The sequence below is a fragment of the Ornithodoros turicata genome, chromosome 2 (assembly GCF_037126465.1).
Source record: "Ornithodoros turicata isolate Travis chromosome 2, ASM3712646v1, whole genome shotgun sequence".
Classification (NCBI taxonomy): domain Eukaryota; kingdom Metazoa; phylum Arthropoda; class Arachnida; order Ixodida; family Argasidae; genus Ornithodoros; species Ornithodoros turicata.
In genome coordinates, this window is record NC_088202.1 from 128,372,537 (window position 1) to 128,390,099 (window position 17,563).

The 17,563-nt window shown below is 46.5% G+C and overlaps 1 protein-coding gene across 3 annotated transcripts in view; it reads right to left on the reverse strand.

Annotated features, from left to right (window-relative positions):
• LOC135386090 (protein draper-like) overlaps nucleotides 1-17,563 on the reverse strand; it is a 169,438-nt gene that overhangs the window by 60,989 nt on the left and 90,886 nt on the right. For all 3 annotated transcript variants that reach the window (XM_064615817.1, XM_064615816.1, XM_064615813.1), the window contains exon 3: nucleotides 14,662-14,719. The gene's annotated coding sequence lies outside the window, so the exon portion shown is untranslated. The remainder of the gene's footprint in view (nucleotides 1-14,661; nucleotides 14,720-17,563) is intronic.

Here is a 17,563-nt window from a genome sequence, read left to right on the forward strand (position 1 = left end):
GCACGAAGGCCCGTTAGAACCGTCGTTTTGACCCCTCCTGAAAGCGTTCTACCGCGTCGAGCTCCCAAGAAATAAAGCATCCCATTTTTGAAACGTTCCTTCAGTTCAGGCAGAACGGCCTCCGACTCGCACGACTTGCTGCTCCTTTTTGTTCACCAGAGCGAGAAAGAAAGATGAAAAAAGAAAGAAAGAAAGAAATGATGAAAGAAGTCGTCAAGAAGAGATTACAATACAGAAACCATATAGAGCAGCAAGGAAACGGGGCGATGATGGTATGGCGAGGAGTGAAATTAGAAACGAAAAACGTCTATTGACGTTTTCCTGGTCTGAAGAAATGGCAATTTGCATAGGCTGTACTGCTTTCAAGTACATTATACTTTAGGTATATTACATTGTGCGATGCGTGAAAATGTACATCCGATGGACGTATTCTCTGAGGGTAGATATGAGGTTGGTTCCTTTCAGAAGGAGGGGGTGCGAAGGAAAATAGGATATATCTGCAAACCCGTGGAAAAAAGCGATCAATGATAAGGTTCCAGCATCGGTCATTATCATAGCTGCGTATAAGCCGCATACCAGACGTCTGTCAATTTTTTTAAACAGCAGCGACCCTAGTGCACTCTAAGTGGCTGTGCTGCTCTCGTTTGCCGCAGCGAGAACAGCGGTACAGTGTGTAACAGAGTGTGGTACGCTGTAGTTCGCAAGTTCTTTATGGGCGCTGCAGAAAGTGGTGAGAGAGAAAATACAAACGTAAAGGCAACTAAGAAATGACACGACACGAACTTCAAAGAACTTCAAAATTATGGAATACCAAGAAGCCCCTTCGCAAGCATGGGTCACACTACATAATGAAACTTGACATAATCCAGTTAGAATGACAGAAAAGCCAACCGTAAAGTCCTGCCGTTTTTTGCAGACACTGGTATCCTGGTATCCTTCCCACACGAGAAGGTCCGGCATCACTGGGTCGCACGCGCTTTTCGTTTTTTTTATAATTTATTCCGTGTTAGCGCCGCGAAGCAACTGTGGCTGTGATCCGCGTACAGACGTGGACAGATGGAGAGCCGTATATTAGAAGGGAGTCTGGCCATTGGGGGAGTCACAAAAAGAGGCTCGACCTGTCAATCACAGTTTCGCTCCTCTGATTGGGCTGCTTTTTACCAAGGGAGTCGCCATGACACCTTACTGCCACCCAAAATGGCGACGAAAACAAACAGTGGTAAAGCGGAGATTTAACGACAAAAAAATTTCACGGACTACTCTCATTTTGCGCTGCAAATGTACATTTTCATATACGTTTCTTGGAAATCAGTTTCAACGTACGCTCATCCATCGATATCTAACCGAAAATAATACGTTTTGTCGCCGATGTTAGGCCTAGTGAACACTGCGATCACAGCGAAATCGTAACCAAAACGGCACTGTGCTGTACAATCTTATATTTAATTGATGGATTTCATGGATATAAAGATTCCTGTCTCTTATATTCCAACTATTCATGTAGTTTGTTTGAAAATCATACCGACAACAGAATGTGTCCCAGCACGTGGTTCGCCGGCAGCAGTACAACGACGGAAGCAGACGACAATTCCCGACGTGCCTTACGCTCCCTAGGCGGCGCTCATCAAATTTGCGCTAACAATCCACTACTTTTGCAGATTGCGAGAGGCATCCATTTCAATCCCATCCAATCCACTTGCCACCCAAAATGGCGCTGCCCGTGTTGGATAAGGGGCAAATAGTGAGGATAGGCTGATTGATAGCGCACCATATTTCAAGACTTCATTGGTCGGAAAGCTGAAAAAGTGGGTGGAGCTTCAGGTATAGGCATGACCCATTAATGGCCAGACTCCCTTTTAATATACGGCTCTGGACAGATGGAGAGAGGACAGCAGGAAGGAGTGGGGGACAGGGGGCTTAATATGCGTCCTGGGCCGACTTCAGGAGGAACTGCGACGACATTCGATCGTCTGGAAAGTCTTCGGAAAACGCAGGGAAGACCTCAGACAGCACAGCAGGTGACAGGATTCGAACCCGTGTCACCTCCCAGTCTCGGTGTGGAAAGCGATCGTCCTAACCACTATGCCACGGGAACTGGTGCCTTTCGTGGAAAGAATAAATAAATTCATAACGGGCACTTCGCAAGGAATACACATGGGGGAAGATGCGCGTGCTGGCAACATGGCACGAGACCCGATAAACTCCTTGGCATTTGCACACAACTGAGAGATGTATGTCAGTCAACATGGACATCGAGTTTTAAACAATAATAACAATTGTAAGGTGAGTCAGCCTAATGGCGACACGCTGCACGTGCCGCAGGGTAAGACTGCGGATAATTTCGACGACCTAGGTTTTAAACACAAGGTACATGGTGTATTGTTTCTGTGCAGTCAATAACAGCCAAACAGAGCATGCAATGCACTATAGAGAGGGGTGAACGCCGAGGTCCTTCGGCTTATACGCGGACAAGGGAATGTGGACTGAAAATATTGATCGATTTTCTTTCCACCTCTCTCCGTTTATCGACGCACGATCTTTCGGAAGATGGCAATAGAGTGGAGTGGCAGCAAACAAGACAACGCCGATGGTGGGAGCGAAAGGTTGAGTGCAAGCTTGACTGACTTCATAGTTCTAGCCGACGCAGGGCAAAATCATTTTCCGCGTTAGTATTTTCATTGTATATTACACGAAGATATTTTACACAGTCGTTTTGCTGCACTGAGGGTGCACCTCACTATGCCATCACGCCGCGACAAAAATAAAGCGAGCAATGGAAGCCTTCGATAATCATACGAGAATATAGTGATATGCGGCATCGTCAGATTAAAATATCACGTTCCTTCTGGATGCATAACACAAATTTTGAGTGCTGTTTCGTCGGCTCTGAAGTCCATACAGCACCACTGTCGCCACTTTCCTCCTCCTTCCTCGACCCGTTCTCCTCTCCTCCCGTAGGAGATGTACTTCCCACTCCTCTCTTCAAACGCGAGAATATTACTCTTTCTGTCCGCGACACCACCTTACGGCACTCGGCCTGCAATCCACGTTTTTCCTTTTAGCAGAGCGTGGTTTAGGTAGACCTCTGGGTTATGGGTTCCCCACTGCATCAGTCTGCTGAAGGATGCTGTGCCGGATAGCTTCTGAAGGATCTTACGCACAGCATGTAATAATGTATGTTGTAATGTTACAAACACGATTATGCAGAAACGGTGCAGTCAAGATCGACAAAGACGTATTCCGTGAATGATGCGAACGTAGAATGTCTAATGTGGATGAAAGTCTGTCCCTTGGAGGGCCGACATTTTACGAATCCGCATTTGAAGGAGCATGGCAGGGCCCGAAGAAAAATACGTGAGACATATGATCACAACCCCTGAGACATATACAGGGTGTTTCACGAAAAATGAACCAAAGTTTAAAAATATAATGGTTCATCACACGCCAATAGACGGACTGCATAGTGTTACCGGTGGTGTGAGGATACTGAAAAGTATTTTTTGTTTTGTAATGAATTAACAAAAAATACTTTGCAGTATCCTCACACCACCGGTAACACTATGCAGTCCGTATTAATTAATTAATTAATTAATTAGTGAAATTAATTCGTCAGTTTTTGTTTGTTTTTTAATTCTAAGGAATACAGCCAAAATGTCAATGGGAAAATTGTAGTGGGCGATAAAACGACACGAGACCCGCTGATTGCAACTTTGTATCTTTAACGGACCCCTTTTTTCCTGGCTCCAAAGACTAATCGTCGCAGGACCTGTCGCAGACGCAAAAACTAGGATGTAGGAGTGCACGCAGCGCGCAATCCTGGTGCGCAAGAGAATTTTCAATCTGGCGGTTCAGGAAAACAATTTTTCTTCGGCTGCCATAGCAGTGTGCGACGTCATCTCACCCGCCCAATAATGCCGCCTTTCTCTTTTCTTCTTTGTTTTTTTTTTCTTTTTTTTTGTATTTGGCGCTGCGGTCGTCTCGAGTCCGACACAGAGCAGCCACTCGGTCGCATTGCTTCCGCGCTGCAGCAGACGCCTCTCCGCAGCAATAAAAGTGATCGGATGATCTAGCGCCACTGCACGCAAGGAGGGGCTGAGAGAGATCGCCGTTGCTGCGTGCATTCTGGTAAGGTAAATTATACGCTTCCCGAAGGAAATACTGACCATTCCTGAATGTAGCATGTTCATATCACGCGGGAAAAAGATGTACGTTCTATTCGCGTCTTTCATTACCTGTAGGTGGCGCACCTAAACTCCAACATGGCGGACGTATCCAGGTTGTCGCTTAGTTTCGATTTTGAGATTTCTGAACTCCAATGTTAATTCTCGTTCCGTTGAAGGCGAACGAGTATTAAACGCTGCTCATATACTTCTGGCAGGCGTAACCGGGTTGTCCAAAGAGAATGCTATAGTTGTCGCGTATTATTTTCGAAGTTCCGGCGTGTTTGATCAACCACACTTCGTGAAGGTAAATTTCACGTTTACCGGTTACGAGGCCGAAATAGCAAGCAGCGAGTGCCATGCGCTGCAGGAATGTGAGAGACATGCAAGTACACGACATCTGTGCGGCAGTCCTCTTACAGCTAACATCTTCTACGTGTGTAGCGCGTGTACGAATGTAGTTTACAAGTTATACGGTAATGTTGCGACATACGTGTGTCACTGGTGCGCATGTTTTTGCGAAACCTTCACTAAACGTCGCATTCTTTCTGCGTTCTTTCCCAGGTGATTTGACGAGCTGATTCAAATGCAGAGTTACAAAACTGACTTGGTATACGTTTTCACGCTATCTCTTGCGCTTTCTTACACATAATGGTCACGTGGTTGACTTCTTTGAGGCGACAGGCCTAAAGGACTCACTATGACCCCAGCAGCGCCCTCGGACACTCCCACCCCCACGATCACGTCCAGCACCGTCATCGCCACTTCGATCATTCCCGTCATCTCTCATCGTCATCACTGATCATTGTCACCACTCATATTAGACCCCTAGCTATGGGGTAGCGTTCCACTCCTAGAGTGGAAAACCTCCTCACTTCATCATCACAATATATATGTTGTTGTTGTTGTTGTTACACATAATGGCTATTCAAGTTTGAAACAAACTGTTCTGTTTTGTCGAGACAAGTTTTTGCTTCGCTTCCTGTCGTGAGTTGCACAGAAGTGTACTTCAGAAGAGAAAAAAAAAAGGAAAAAGGAAAAAAAGAAAGAGCGTTCATCAGATATGTAGGTAGTACCGCTCCAAGAGCTCTGCATTACACACATAAGCATTGCTGATGTAACAGGTTTTCTGATTTTGCGTCGCTCAATCCACCTCTTCCGAGGATGCGTCAAAGTAGGCGGTATTCAATGTGTGAAAAGAAGAAAACGCGAAAAGACAAACTGCTACCATCGCCTGCTGCATACCATCGGCGCGCAGAGTCGCATTGTGACACAGAACAAAACTAGTTTGGTTTAATTCGCTAGTCGTTGTCTGCAATGTTTACTTCATCCATGCTTTCAACAGCAAAATACGGGTGCAGCTCAGGGATTCATGCGAAAAGCAGCGACTTCTCCACAAGTGTACCTGGTTTGGCTAGTCCCGAGTTTCACCGCTGTGCGGCGTCGATTTGGCGAAAAACGCGAATAGCCATGTTCAGCAAAAGAAATGTAGTCCGTCAGCTCTCAAGGTATTACTGCGCCGCAGACAGAATGGCTCGACGCAGAGAGGTCACGCTCTCTCGCTGCGCAGGAAAATGCAATCCATCCTACTCACTCTGCTTCCGTATTGGCTGTTAAGACTGGCCGCGTCACACTACGCTGCAGCAGAAAGTGCGCTGCCAAGGTGAAGCCACAGTATTTCTCCTGGCGCGCTATTGCGTCTCCTTATCTCCAATGGTGTACATAGTTGACGGACTACATTTCTTTTCCTTCTTAAGTTGAACACGACTATGCCTTCCTTCCATGCTCTTTTAAAGCTCCGTATGAATATCCGGACGCATCCTCAGAACTGCATGGCGAGTATCCAACTCTTCTTTATCTTTTTCGTGGCAACCGTACGAGTCTTTTTTTTTTTTTTTTAGGTTTTCACTCGAACGGCTTTATCGCTGCCCAACCAGGGGCTTTTATGCTGAGTTAGTCCCTATTCTCATTGGTTTCCAGCGGTACCGCTCGTGAACGGTTTGAGCTAAACAGATTCAGTAAAACCCGCTATTCCAATGTCGCCAACCCACGAGAAAAGGCGCCGGCAAGCACGTGGCATGGAGTCGCTGAGACGTCGTGGGTGAGAGACTCTCATGCGAAGGGCGGAAACGGTGAGAAACGCTTGCGGTCAACAGCGGGCGGCGTACAGGCGCGTGACAAAAGTTCAGGAAGTGGCGCTTGGCAGCTCTGCTCCGTTATGTAGTTGTCGTTGGCTCCCTTCCCACGGGCGACACGATAAACACAACGGCGTAACCCAGTCCGTTTGTTCGTTTGAAGATACACACCATTGTTTTTTTTTTCCTCTGTTCTTTTTTTTTTTTTCGTCTTGCCTCGTGCGTTTATAGGCACACGCGGGGGCGTTCTCGAGAAGGTCGGCTGTCATAAGCATTCACGCAGAGCAACGTGGCGCTCTGAGTGATTTAACTGCTTATTCAGAGGAGTCACCGGCTAGTCATATTTCTTCTTAGCCAGTGCAAAAAGTGTACGAGCATTTAAGAGCACCGGGCCATCACGTCCCGCATTGGTTTCACAGACAAGTGGGCAGATTATTTCACTCGAAGACTGGAGAATGGTTATGACATCAGGAACGCAACACAGGCATAACACATACATGTTCATCTGCTCCCCCAAAAAAGCAGAATCGGAACAAACGGAGAGGTGGAAGAAGACAGTGAAATGGAAAAAAGAATTTCGACCCAGTGTTACAGAATGAAGAGATGTCGTTGCCGCTCTGTGCTTTTTATTTTTCATTGATTTCTTTTTTTTTTTTTTTCTTTCTTGGCAGAGCTACTATAAACGAATTTTCTTTCAGTCTCTTTCCAAGATAGGAGGAAGAGGCAATTCATCCAAGCCGGCTTAAACTTCCCTTTGCCGAATGCAGCATTCTACTGCTCTCGAAGTCGAAGAGGCTTAAACCTTTCCACGTACATTAAACATGGAAAGAAGCCTTACATGAATGATCTGTGCAGATTTATTTATTTATTAATCAGTTGCGCGAACATTCATTCATATACAATATAACTTCGTCCCGCTTGCTATCCAAGCACAGCGCACCAGATATGAACGAGCCTATAGTACTGGAAGGATTAGTTAATGTTCAGCCACACATGCTCGAAGGTATGTCCGCGTGAGCGGTACAGCGGAATTGAAGGCTGCACATTTATTGGCAGAGATATTCCACAGCACGCAACCCAACGCAAACATATCACAGTAATGTATCTGTGCCTGGTACTGGCGTGAGAGACTTCCGCTAGTGTGGAACACTGCGTGCTTCGTCACGCTGAATCATCGCATCTGCTATGCCTCTTTATGCGCTTTCAGTTCCAAATGTAAACACTGTTAACAGCAGAGTTTACCTTCAGTGTCTGGTTACCAAGTGGAACAGGCAACGAGATGATGTCTCCGCGCAATGTCCACCTATCGCGATGTACGTATACATTACCAAAGCGCGCGCTAACACAATATTTTCCACGTTGCAGTGTGGCTATGCAAGTTTTATCTACTGGGAGGCGTGCACAGCCAACACTATACTTCGATAGAAAAAGCCTGAATACTCGTTGACGTGACGTAACAACTAAGAGTCAGCCAATCAGGATCGTGTTTTCAACGGCGGTGGCCGGTCACGAACGAGGTTTCAGCAGTCGTTTAGCCATATAGAGACGAACCACCGTCGTCTGCGAGCAGTGATTGAACGTCCCCGCGTACTAAATGGTAAAACTTTAAAATAAAGCGCAGAACGGTCCCGTATCTTTCTAAGACTGATTTTCTGGAAAGTGCGTTGCACTCTTGTCTACGGATTCGGGACTACGCAGGTTCCAATACACAGCTGCAGTAATCTGCGAGTTCTTAATAGCAGACGAATTCTGACTTTATATGTCATCGTAGCGAAGGAGGGAGAGGGGGCAATAAGCAGGCCTTCTCTATCTATAGGTGGCGTTGGCGCAGTCATGCAGTTGCTCTATATTTCACAATTTTCACCGCAAATACAGTGAACCCTCGTTATTATGACCATGGTCGTTCCCGAAAAATTTGGTCATAATGCGGAATTGTCATATTAACGGGGGGAATTTGCAGAGGTTTCACTGCGTTGTTCCCCGGGAGTACGGTCGTAAAGCGCGTATGTCGAATTATCGGGGGTCATATTAACGAGGGTTCACTGTATACGGAACCAAAATACATATTTTATATCTTGCTTGGCGGAGACAACACAGGTATTCAATCACAAGCGCACTTTTTTTTTTAGTTTATCACTGAAGCCCCATAAAACAGCAGAACTTCTAGCAGTCCCCTCCTGATTGGTCAACCGCACGACTCCTCACCGCACCGGCAAATAGCCGACCCCAGAAGCACAATATGTCGCCTTCTGTATATAAACCGATATTTTTCCCTCTGGGAAGATATCTGAACTCGCGCCGATCTGAATAAAAAGCTCCGTATCAAGCATTTACGTCTTGAGACCAACCCGAACTCCAAACGACTCGCCTTTAAAACGTTTCCACACAGGGCACCGAACGGCAGAAGAGATCCACGTTTAGAATACCTCAAAACCGAAACTTCCTGCTGTGAATAGACACACTTATCTGGCGGGAAGCAATGCAGGCCGACGAAGGCACTTTCATAGCGAACGTACGTTTTCTTTTTCGAAATACCATCCCGAGAGAACTCTCCCATATATACGTATGCTACACGAAGGATGCTGGAGCGTATTGATTCTCGGCACGTTGCTTCTTCTTCTTCTTCTTCGTTCTTGCGCGATGCAGGCAAAAGATAACGGACATTGAAGCCCGGAGATGCAGGCGTTCCGTGAGCAATCTGCGAACGTCAGTGACGAACGATGTTCGATCACTGGCATTGCGGAAAAGGGTCTTTGGAATTTTCGAGTCGCGGCCTTCATTGTCCAGTGAAAGGACGTTTACGCAAATTGAGAGGAAGAAAATATCGGAATGGTCTTCAGAGCGACGGGCTCAAAGGGGTGAAAAGGCCTTTCGTGCTTGGAGGGAGCTGTGGCGGTGATGGTCCGACAGTTCCCGTAACGTTTTAGGAGACGAGGCTTACGCTGAGCTTGTGAGGTACTGTATGTCCGAACGGCGTTGGTATGAGTAGCCATGAGTAAAAACTTGCAGCCAAAGAGAGGACGGGACACAACGGTAGAAACACACAACAGTGGGAACTGCAGACTCTCAACTAAAGGATTTATTAACATATCTGCAAGGGATTTATTAACATTATGGAGGCCTCCCTAATCTCCTCTCTGGGTGATAAGTGTGTTAGCCAGACTTCTTTGTCCCTCTTGCCAGTCGAGATCGAGTATCTTGCAGGAGACTAGCTTTGTTGGAGCACGTTACCCTTACCTTTATCACTATCTGTGTCATACTTTCTTGCGCCTTTTTAACTGACGTACTGTTAATAAATCCTTTAGTTGAGAGTCTGCAGTTCCCGCTGTTGTGTGTTTCTACCGTTGCGTCCCGTCCTCTCTTCGGCTGCAAGTTTTTACTCATGGCTATGTACCAACTACCCCAAATTTCTACCTTGGCGGCGTTGGTAGTCTGCCGCAGGGGGTGGTGGCGGCTATAGTCGGCCACGCTGAGGCGGGCAACGTCACGACTATCGCGAGGGGGGAGGGGGGCGTGCGTCCCGGGCCGACTTCACAGGGAACTGTGCTGGGGAAAACCCAGGGAAAACACCCTGCGCACGAATTCGAACCGGGGTCACCTCCCAAACTTGGCGTGGAATGCCGTCAACGCAACCACTAGGCCGCAGGAGCTGGCTAGGAGCTATTATTATTATTATAATTAACGAGTTTGAGGAAAAAAACTGAGATGGCAGGATTAAAGACCGTCGTAGTCGAAAGCTATTCCAGGTGTCAGCGATTTCGAAATGTTTCTGCGCTTCAAGATACGAGAATTTTTTTGTTTGCTATGCAAATGAGCCGAAACCGAAAAACTACGTCGACGGAGACTTCTCTGGGTCGGAAAGCGGATTATTTGGTCAGCAGATCAGCACCTACTCTCCAATCATCTCCATCGGTCCAAATCACGTGGCCCTGTGACGTGGAATGACCGCTGTGCTCCTTGCGTTCCCAGTCACCGCGGTTTCGGTTTCGGCACATTTGCGCCTCAGACGCTTTCAGACATATGTCGGCACAGTTCCCTTAGAAGTCGGCCCAGGACGCACATTCCCCCAGGGCGTCAGTCGTGACGTTGCCCACATACGTGAGGCCGACAACGGCAAGCCCTATCGCCATCACCACCACCGCATATCAAAATGCGGGGATGGATAGTTTAACGCACGTGCGCGCTTCAGGATTTGTTAGATGAAGGAATGGCTTTCAACGAGGACAGTCTCTGATTCTGCTATACCTCGCTTTTGCCCGAAATCCCCTAATTAAAGCGTTCATTAATGAATTTTACGTATAATCAGTCATCTTGTAGTTGCATACTTTCTTCGAGAGGATGTCCACCTGGCAGCACAACTCAACTGCAAAAACGACGACTGTCTTGCTCTCATAGATTTTTCATAAAAAATCGGTGGCACCTAAAAAAAAAAAAGACACCCTGTATTGTCTCAAATTCGAATGGAGCGCTTCATAAGTATACCGATCATTCGAAATACCGACGCGCAACTGTTACGCACAAAGAAAAGGAGCCATCCTGTGGCGTTGCATTCGTACAATTAATTAGCCGAGCCAAACGAGAACTCTGCAGAGCGGAAGGAAATGGACAGCCGACGGGCGACCAACGAGTTGCAACCAACGGTTTGTCGGTTCTTCTTCTATCCGAGATGAGTTACAACCCAACGGAGCGCAAAAGTGAAGAAAAGAGACCCAGCACGAAAAGGGCTCTAATCGAAGCAGGGTGTATAGGCGGGCTGTGGCTTGAGTATCTGAGGTACAGCAGCTGAGGGTACGTAAGCTATTCTCGTGGGAGCTAAGAGTCTGGCAGATTGTTAGGTCGGATACGAAGCAGAAGAAGAGGAATGAAAAAAAAAATCTGCCATTGCTGTACGTAGAAGAGGTGACAGCCAAGGCTTAGCATTACTCGGTGCTCCTTTTAGTATATAGTGTCATTATTCACTCATGACCCTCATCTGATTCTACCTACCGCTGTGTCCTGTGTGGCGTAGTGAGCGACACTCAATTTTGGAAAATTGCAAATACCAAGACATGTATCAGCAGAGATGTGCTGTAAGGCTACCGCTTCAAGCTGTAGTTTAACTGCTAGTGTACCTACACCACAGCCGCACGAGATAGAACTACTTTGCAACTACTAGGATGTAGTTGTTTAACTACATTTGTAGCTACTCTGATATTTTGTGCGCGTCGTTATATCTATGATCGCTTAGGCATAGAAATATCGCGCGGGTGCATGGGGAGCGAGAAGACAGTGAGCTCCCACACCCGGGACAATCATAGCACAGCACGCGCTCCTCCGTGCCAGCAAAGCATGCGTCTCTGTGCACCTGCGTTGAACATTGCAGTGCGTTATGCAATTCTCTCCCTGAATGACAATGCTGAATGAGCTTTCCTGCTTGCGTCAGATGCACATTGTTGATACTTTGCGCATGCCTGTGATGCGCAAGATGAAAAAATTCTCAGAGTTGTCGTAATAAGCACAAAGAAGGCTGTGAAGCACACGGGAGTAGTTGTAGCCCGCAGTAACCTAACTACTGTAGTTAACTACAAAAAGTTTAACTAGTAGTTGTAACTACCATTTTTGCAAGTAGTTTCTAACTACTTTTTAACTACCATGCAGTAGTTTAACTACAAGTAGTTAACTACTACACATCCCTGTGTATCAGATTGGATGTTGAAAGCTTCCCCATCGAATGCTGGACGAGATAATTTTATGACGCTTCAAGTGTGATGTTGGGCGAATCAGTTCAAAAAGTACTCATTATTAGGATAATTTTGTACGCTTCTGAAAACATGATAAATTTTTTTATGAAAGAATGGGTCTCGGAAATAACATGCTTTTCTTTCACATCTCTGTGGGAATGCAAGCACCTTACCACTAAAGCGGATGTCTTATTTACCTTTTTCGTTAAAAACGGGTGATTTCTTAACCCACTGCTTGCTCGGAAGACACAAAGTAGGCCGTTTCGACCGCGGACCTAGGAAGTACTGAGGTTACCCCAATTTTTGTTTGTTTGTTTGTTTTTCGTTACGACGTGTTCTGCAACGAATAAAATGAGCCCCTGCGAAAGAACGACGAGCGCAGGTAACAGAGCGATGCCTCTGTTCCGCACCCGTTGAAAAATCCTCCACTCGCGAAAAGAGCGTATCTGAGAACGAGAGAGCGTCGTGACGTAACGTGGCCCCCGGCACGTGACTCGTGACGTACAGCGGCACAGCTCAATGGTAGAGGCGGCGCGTGAGCTGAGAAGAAGCAGAAGAAGAAAAAGCGCTGGGACTTTTCACGCGAGGATCATGTCGGCAGTCTGCTTGACAAATGAGCCATGGTTTCTAGCCATGTTAAATGTCACCCAATAGACGATTTTAGAAATTGCATGGATGGCCCACCAGAGAGCGCCGTGTTGCGAAAGCCCCGCTGCACCTTGGGATTTAGTTTTCATGAGTCAGAGAGGAGAAGAAGAGCGCAAACGGTTTCGGTTTTCTTTCTCCTTCACCTCCCGCACCTTCAAGCAACAGGCAGACGAGCACGAATGCAAACCATTTCCCACAACGCATTGCGCGATGCGCGTGACTTGCGCGACGGAGGGCCCCCGTGCGGAGCACAAGGGCAATATCTGAAATCGCCTATTGCTCCTTTAAACATTGCGACATTACCACGAGCACGGTTTTAAAAAAAACGCACTAAGAGGGACGGGCTCAATACGCAAGGGTTGACGCTATTACTGACAAAGCCCCAGAACATGCCGCTAGCGTTCTCTTCAGCTCTTCGCGATCACGGTCCTGTTATGCTGAACGGTGAAAATCGAAAAGTGATCGCTGTTTTGTAGCGTAGCTTACCTCCTTTGACTGTTATAACGCTACCATCTGAATATGCTTCCAACAACACAATGCAAAGCTGATAACCGACGAAAAAAGATTGAAAACTGGAGGACAACATACATCGCCGCATACACATACTAATTTGAACCCCACGTATCGCTTCGTACCATATGCAGACGACCCTACGTTATCCATTATAAAAGCACTGCAACAAAAATAATTTTCAATCAGAATATGCCGCTATCAAGAGAGAGAGCTTTATGCAGGTCTCTTCTGCAGAAGGAGCCCAGAATGACTACAGTCGTTTTTTTTTTTCGGGCAGCCTCATCATACTTCTGCTTTCTTCTCCCTCTCATTCGGCAAATCTCCTTCAGTGAAGCTCTTTTGTCCGCTTGTACATAAATGGCAGATAAAAAGACGATCCAGCCAACTGCCAGCAGTCGCTGATGACGCGCTATGTGAAATGAACAACTCCTCGCTCGGCTCGAATATCTGGCAGAGTGCTCGGTTACAGAGAAGACAGAAATGCCACTTTCGGTAAACACGTCCTTGAATACGTAACGAGACCGCACGAGCTCAGGTCACTAATGGTGGGACTTAGGCTCACAACCCTAAAATAAGAGAGTCACATTCGGCCACAATTACGGCGCTGTTGGACCTGAAGTGAATGAGGTGGTTTTGTAACCGTAGGTAGCGTTTTATAGGTAGATCGAGCCCCGATTAACACGTAGATTGTGGAGAGTGTCTAATATTATAGCGGTTTCCAGTACAGGCAGCTTACAGGACTTGCGGGAACCCTGTCGCAATAGGAAGTCATGAACAAAAAGTGCTGGGGTGAATATCGTGGTGATGGTGGAGGCAGTTTACCTTTGTTAGTGTGACAGCTGGAGTCAACAGACCTCCCCGGGTAAACATTGCAGCGACAGAAGTGTCACAGCGGTGGGCGCCGCCCGCCCTTGCAACTATTCGCGTGTCCTGGCGTATATGACCACAGGAGGACCTCGATATTCCCGGTTGCGAAATCCCCGATCTCGAAATTCACGTTCTCGAAACAAGGAAAATGTTCGATTGCTTCGTAAGATTATACGCCGTGTTCAAAAACATGACATCACCATTTACCCACTCAAATTAACAAGTTTTCGATATCTGTCCAAATCGTTTTAGCGAACGAAAGCTACATTTTAGCAGCCGTTTAGGCTTAGTAGGGCGGACACGACAGAGAAGCATGTCGGTTAGTTTATTATTAGGTTAGTCGGAGTTCGGTGTTTACATTTTTATGTGAAGGTTAGTCTAAGTTCACCGTTGGCAGTTTCCCGCACACGACTGCGCATTTTACAGTCAGATAAAATTTATCTACAGCAGGGTATTTTGCAACGGGGATTTCGATCACTTTATTTCGAGGTACAACCTATGACCACGTGTGTTTGTTCTGCCCACCAGTGCGGGGGTCACGTGACAATGGCGTAATGACAGACACCACTGAAGTACATGCGAATCGAATGGATTTGAATGCAATAGAAACGTACTTACAGGTGAAACAGTGCACAATCCTGCTACATCATAACTGAGCACGCTGTTCACTAATAACCTGTAAAGGTAAAAAAGAAACACGTTAAAATTGACAATTCATACCAGCAGTTTAATTATCACTGTTAATCGTCTGAGTACATGCTCAGAGACTTGGAGGTACAAGTACTGTACCCCCAGTACCATTACGGGCACACAGGACATACATGCACGAATTCCGTGTTTCGTAAAGCTTTGCCCACCGGTAGCCGTATTCGTAGTTCGCGCAAATATGTCTCAATGTAGATAAAAAAACAATGACTTGTTTTTCCTTCCGCCTACATCATGGCTAACCTTTCCCTTCTTTTTGTTTTCATCAGCATTACACATACCCCCCCCCCCCCTTCCGTAATCTAATGTCCCGTTTCTTTTAGCACTGGAAGCGATGCCATTGCAAACGGGGGCGTCGGTTTGAGTTGGCGTCGGTTGTAAGCAAGGATTTTCCCAGTACCCCCACCTCCGCACCCCCCTAATAGTTCAAACCCCAACCACACACACACACAAAAGAAAAGAATACCGACCAGAAAGGCCAAAAACGCCACAAAAGCAGCAGATATGAGAGTCACCCCCGCTACCAGACAGCCCCCACGAGGTGAAAAATCCTTGGAATGTCCCTGTGTGGAAGCGGTCCGTGATCAGGTTTCTCATTTACGCAACACAGGAGTTCGCATGTTGTATATAGACAGTATTCCTCCATTACGCCTGAAACAACATCAAGCTTTACGTGCGCGACCAAGCCAGTTGTGTTCGATTGCTATAAAAGAAGCTCCCATCGAGAGAAGGCACTTGCTACCCGTGACCCCACACTGGACCTGCGGGGCCCGTGAACGACGACACGGTTAAGCTGTCATGCGTGTCAATATTTACATCTTGAGGAGGCCAACATCCGAAGAACGGAACAACGCCTTCAGCTCCTTCGTGCATGCATTTGTAACGGCATGCCTTTGCAGTATGGCCGCACAAGCAAGACGCGTGTGTTACAGCGATCTCTGCAACTGTTATCGCGCTAAGCTCAATGTAGCACATTGCGCTTCAGACCAGCGCCCGAAGCTAAACGTAGGTAACGAAATGGTTTCGGCGCGTTGGTAAGGATCAACCCTATATGTTGTTATAAGTGAGACAAGACAGGGACAGAAGAACTAGACGCGTACAGGCACTAACTTCCAACTAATTTTTATTAAGCGAAAAACCTTACTTATACATGTCTTGAACCACGCCCCCTAAAGCACATCGAATCTTATCCAGTTCTCTGTCTGTGATACGCCCCTGAAAGCACCTCGAATCTTCTCTAGTTCTCTGTCTGTGATACACAAAGATTCCGTGCTGATACATTGTTTTGAACCTTTACTCACTCTTTAACTTTACTCACTGTGAAAACCTGCATGTGTCACCAGATGTCATGAAAAGAGAGCTTGTTGAAGCCACAGTGAGTTAAGGGTTCAAAACAATGTATCAGCACGGAATCTGTGTGTATGACAGACAGAGAACGAGAAAAGATTCCAGGTGCTTTAGAGGGCGTATCACAATACAGAGAACTTGATAAGATTCGATGTGCTTTAGGGGGCGTAGGTTCAAGACACGTATAAGTAATGTTTTTCGCTTACTAAAAAATTAGTTGGAAGGTAGTGCCTGTCCGTGCCTAGTTCTTCTGTCCTTGTCTTGTCGCACTTAGAACTATGGTTAACGTAGGCAGATGAGGCAATTCAACGTAGAAGGACAAACACAACACGAGCCTCACAACGGCCAGCTGCATACTTCAACTGAACAGGCACCAGCAACTGGATTGAAACCCACACCCTTGAAACCAGAACTACGCACTTATCGAGCGCGAAAAGAGGGACAGGGGGCGTTCGCGTCGGAGGGCCACGCGTTTTGTAACGACCGAGCTGTTTTGAATAAACGACGATCTCTTGGCCAGATAGACCGCTTTCCGGGCTTAAGCCAAGCGATGTCGTTTCTGCGCTGCGTAGTTCTGGTTTCGCCTCATTTGCATAATTTATATTTGGCTATTTATATCTCAAGCTACGTGCTCGTTTCAGGATTTTTGAAAGAGAGGGTGGATTCAATTAATGGTCGCCTCTAATTCTGCTGCCTCGCATTTTCGCGAAAACATCTGTATAATTAAGAAGGTAATTAATGAATTGTAGGTAATTAGTCCTCCAGTAGTTACATGCTCTTTCCCACAGGACGTCCGCCAATGGCCGCCTAAGGCGCCCGCAAATGTGTCATCAGTGCTGCTCTCACAACTTTATTTAAAAAAAAACTGTAACGAATAAAAAAAAAACACCCTGTATATGAAATAAAATTCAGAGTAAATAAATCACAAAGGAATAGATGATTAGATGTGAATTGATGGTAAGTGATTTTCTCTCTTTGAACACCTCCCAAGAATAAAAGCCAAAAAAGTCCGAAAAGTCGGCGGATATCTGTCACGACGGTGAATAGCAGCAAGACGACAAGGACATAGGTAGAAGTAGACAGGACACCTATGGGACATACGGTAACACGTTACTTATGGGAACACAGGACACTATATATCTACCTATGTCCTTGTCTTCTTGCTGCCATTCGCATTCATGAACCTATACCAGCTACGCCGGGTTGTTCCTATTGTGCGATATCTGTCACAACCCCGCAATCCGGGAATCGAACCCACCATCCCCGAGGTGGATCCAACGGTCCCTAGAGTCGCTGTTTATGAAATGCCTGTATTTAATTTCGCTCTTCGCCAAAACTGACACTTACTCTGTCTCCCTGAAATAGCCTCCAGGACCCGCAAAGGTTTTAGCGATAGAGTTGCGCCAAATATAGCGCCACGCAAGAAGCGCATTCTCATGCTTCTTTCTGTGTGAATCGTTCATGACGT